Raw genomic sequence first — 4,808 nt, 5'->3', positions numbered from 1 at the left:
TGGGTGGGTGGGTGACTGAGTGGTTGGGAGGGAACGCAGACAGGTGGGCTGGACCGAGTTTTCGTGGTGGCGGAGGATGATCGAAAAGGAAGAGGGCGGTGGAGAAGGCAGCGTGGTCAGGTGACTTATGTGCCTTAGGCAGGTGCGTGCGTGCGTGTATTCTGCCCCTCAGTACAGGCGGGTAGAGGGGGTGGACTGCTTGTGTGTAGGCAGCAGGCAGGCTGGCGAGAGGGCTGCGTTCAGCAAGCGGCGCCTGGAGACTTGGGCATGTGATCAAAAAGCAAGGGGGGAGGAAGAGGAGGAGGAAAGAGGGAGGGAACCCACTATAGAGGAGCCTGGAGTTTGCTAGCTCCTAGGCGCTAGCGGAGGGGAGCCGGCGGGAGGAATGTGTCTCACAAAGGACGCGCGCGCGTTTGGCGGCCAGCCTGGGGCGGGAATCGCGGCTTGTGTAGGGGTAGGAGCGGGGCTGCTCCTTTTCCCTCCCTCCTTAGGAATCCCAAGCGGCAAAGGAGCGGCACCCGCAGTGTGAGGCTCCCCCTGGCTGTTTGGAGCGGGCTGCGCGAGAAGAGGTGGGGGGAGTCCAGAGAGCTGCAAAGAGCAGCAGACATTTCATCCTGCGGCACCAGCAGGAAGAGAGTCTGTGCGCGCGAGGGAGAGCCGAAGCCCATGTGCGCAGGTGGGCAACACCCGTTTCCACCGCATTGTCAGCCGGTGGTGGCTGCAGACATGCATTTGGGGAGGGGAAAGAGGAGGAGGAGGGAACAGGACAACAGATGGGAGGCCAGCATCCAAGAGCCAATAGTGAGTCCGGGATGGCTCTGGGTATGTGTGTGTGGTGGGTGCTAGTCTGTCTGTCTCAGTCTCAGAGATTACGGTTTACAACTTGCTATGTTCCTTTTGCTGGATGGAAGTGGAAGACTGCGAGAGAGCATGAATCGAGGGAGGGAAAAATCAGGTTTGTTTCTCCTCCCCTTAATCCTGCAACCACTGACAATCTAAAAATGCACACGCATGCAACTGTAAACTAGATGTGTGTATGGTGTGGCTGATGGCAACGTCAGCGAGCACATCGGGAGTACCTTGCGTTTTGTTTTTACTTTGCGATTTCGACTTAGAGGAGCTGTCGAGGGGAAGAGAGTGAAAGCAGCATGTAGACACCTTGACAAGTGGCTTGGCACCGAGTGGGCAGGGAGGCTTGCTTACCATGTGCAAAACACGGTCTTTATTCAGGGCTGATTTCAAGGGAGGAGGAGACTAGCCCACTGCCCTGCATGCAAGAGGCAAGATGCAAAGGAGCACTGGAATCTGATTGTAGATAAAATAATCACTACCAACTTGGATCCAGGTTTCAACTTAAGTGATTATCCTCCAACTTAAGTTTTATTAGTACAGTAGTTGTGATGGCAGTGGAATAGCATTGCAAGAGAAAAACTTCTATGATAGGAAACTCATTGGGCTTGCTTGCAAGAGGCATATGAAAATTTAAGAATATTAAAGATAAAGTAATAAAATGGTAAGGATTACTGATGAGGATGATAAATTTGTTGGTTGCGATTAATGTGTTACCTATGAAGGTTCTCTTAAAACATACCTTTGTTCCCTTTAAATTTTATTAACTAGCTTCCAAAATGTGTACATATTTTGTAGATTAATTGTTTCATACTTATGATGGAGCCTTTGTGTTTATTACTAGAAAATTAGGATAATTGGATAATTTGCTGCACTTTTATATGCTATTATACTGGGCAGTGTAGCAGATAAAACATTCATTAAGACAGGGAGGACATTTTACTTTTCCTACCTTATATGAAAGGTTTGAATTAAATTGAATTAAATGAAATCCTATACTGAAGTTTCTGGGAGTGACTGGGTTTTACTTTTGATTATACATGTATTGGATTACATTGCAAAAAAAAAAATAACGAACATTATGCATATATTGGTGATGCCTGAGACTTTCTCATGCATTCTAGACTAGAGTTTTGGATGTGACCGTCAGCTACAGGAGATGTAACAGATATTTAATTTCTCCTATTTAACTATAGATGGCAGTGTGAAAACCAAATACAAACATTGGTAGAAGTTATTTTTTGTTCTCTATGAGAAAATGAAGACAGTGTACATATGACTAGGCTCGGGAACTTGAGAAACCACAGGTATGTAAATTGATTAATCTAACTGCCTATGGTACTTGCAGTATTTTCTGTGTTCTGACAGTTGGCCACTCTTGGGCAGAATTTAACTTAAAATATCAGACGTGCTTGATCTGAACAAGTTTAAAAAGCCAAGTGGTACAGAAAAACATATGTACATTAACAGTTTAGAAGATATGAAAGGGACAGCTAAACTGAGAGGTATCTTGGAAGCAGTACCCTAAAGATTTAAAATCCTTTAACGTAATGTTAAATAAATGTAATGTTGTCTTCTGCTATTGCTGCTGCTGCCACTACAAAATTATGTGTCTATATATGTGTTCTGTAAAACATTTATTTCAAATACAAGTAAGTTAATTAAAGTTGGCAGCTTCCTCCTTGAGTGGTCTAGCACCACAGTCAGAAACATATTTATATACTGAACCTCTGCCCACTTAAAAACTAAGTTAAATTAAAATGAATGGGAATTACATGTCTGTAAACATGTATAGAGCACTGGTGTAGTTAAACGTGGATTTAGTATTACTGTGGAATGAATAGTAAAATTATTTCCCTGATGAGGTAAAGAAAATCAGATGTTTTAGTAAGGCAATAAGTACAAGGAACATCTTTGCATAAATTACGCATTTTCCAATAGTGAATGCATCTTTTTGTCTTGCAGGAGACAGGTGGGGTCTCTGACCTCATCTTGGGGCTCATGGGCATCCATAGAGTCCTAAGACATCTCACTGCTTCTGCATGCCTCTAAAATCTAGTCTTGTATCAAGAATGTGCTTCCATGCATCTCCAGGTTCTGGATAAATTAAAAAGAGGGAGGGAGGGAAAGACTCTCTCCTGAACTCATGCTGAGCTTTTGAAATTCCTCTCAAACACAGCATGACATCAGGAACAAGCTCTTATCCTTATCTAGGCTCAGGAAAAGAGTAAGCACACTGACCTTTCACTGGGCTTTAGAGATACTTGGAAAGCAGTAGGCTTTCTTCTTGATTCTGAATGCTTTCAAAACTCCATGTGACATTGGAGGTGAGAGCTTGCTTGTCTCCTGACCCAGGAGAGAACAGGTCTGGTGGCGCCCACAAATTTTGGCTGTCTGTCAAGGTTAGCAAAATTGATGAACTGCTGATCATTGCCTCCAAATTACTATCAGCTAGTTAACAGTTTTGTTGAATCTCACATTTGATATGCTCATGTTGCACAAGAATATATATTGCATGCTAGCAATATTCATTGCATATGTTGCAGTAGGCTTTTACAGTGGGAATCACTGATCATTTTAAAGTAAATTTTGAAAATGGTTAGAGTGTTTTGTCACGGCAATAGGGAAAACTGGGATATACAATTAATTAACAATATAATCTTATTAATAAATCCAATTTGAATTGAATTAAATATGGGTTTTGCTTAAAACAATTTTTAAAAGTTTACTGATCATCTGTGATAAATAAATTTGCAAGAAAAGAATTCAATCTTAGAATCATAGTGCTAGAAGAGTCCACTGAGACCAACCTCTGTTCAGCACAGGAATGCAAATTACAGCATCCTCAAAGATGGGTGCCTAGACTTTTTTTTAACACATCTAGCAAAGCAGAGCCCACTGCTACTCCATGTAATTGATTTCACTTCAGATCTGTCTTCCTGTAACTTACTTATGTCCTACACTCTGGAACAACAGAGAACAAGTCTTGACCTACCTCTGTGTGATACGTTACAAGTATTTGAGGAGTGCTTTTTTTTTCCTCTCTCTCTCTCTCTACTCTCCCTCCCACCCCAATCTTTCTCAAAGTTAATCATTTCAGTTCCTTCAGTCTTTCTTCACTAGTCCCCTGATCATCCTAGTTGCCCTTCTCAAATATGTTTGTCTGAATCCTCTTAAAAGTGTAACACCAGAATCTTACTTATGTATCTGCCTTTCTCTAATGCTAATGCCCATATACACTCTTCATTTACTGTACGTCAAAAATTCAGTCTCCTTGGAGACAGAAATAAATGGTTGGAATAAACATTATAGCATTGTATCCAAGCTGGTGAATAGTCATACCTCTGTCCTAAATATAATTACTTGAGAGCATTGAAATCAGTGCTTTGTATTGGGGTGCTTGAAGGGGAACAATTGATATGTAGAACTTGTCTGCTTTGAAGAACCAGAGATTTAAAGTTTATTGAATTGCTTGTATTACTGGCAGTTACACATGTGAATGTATGTATAGATTCATAATCTTATGTAAAAATGTAGAAGCATGTCCTCCTCTTACAGTAAGAAGTCATAAAATATTAACGGTTATGTTTAATGTAAGAGAAGCAGTAGGAAGAGTGCTCTACTGAGGGTTCTTATTACAGAGCCTTCACTATGCAACAAGTACCATTACTGTACATTATGATAAATTGTCATACATAATTGAAATAAACTGTCATCACTTTCCAAATGCTTGATCTGTATGTTTTGATCTGTTCACCAAGTAACTGAGAGAACAACTCAACCGTACCCTACCATACAGCAAGATTTCCCATATCTTTGTGTAAACTAGTACTATATAATTCATCTACACTATGTGAGTGTTAGGTCGTTGGTAATGAAATACATTAATCTCAGGGGGGAAAAATCTATTGCAAGCTAGATTTTCATCATTTTTTTCCTCTGTTCTGTTTGGGGCTCCA

General features: G+C 41.4%; 1 long non-coding RNA gene across 1 annotated transcript; it reads left to right on the top strand.

The window, feature by feature from the left end:
* The first annotated feature begins 686 nt into the window (after positions 1-686).
* Positions 687-4,576, top strand: LOC134498898 (uncharacterized). The gene is made up of 3 exons (XR_010068071.1): positions 687-955; positions 2,046-2,156; positions 2,815-4,576. It is a non-coding gene; the product is annotated as an uncharacterized LOC134498898 (long non-coding RNA).
* The last annotated feature ends 232 nt before the right edge of the window (positions 4,577-4,808 follow it).

Source organism: Candoia aspera, chromosome 5 (assembly GCF_035149785.1).
Source record: "Candoia aspera isolate rCanAsp1 chromosome 5, rCanAsp1.hap2, whole genome shotgun sequence".
Classification (NCBI taxonomy): Eukaryota; Metazoa; Chordata; class Lepidosauria; order Squamata; family Boidae; genus Candoia; species Candoia aspera.
This window is presented reverse-complemented; position numbering and strand designations above follow the sequence as displayed.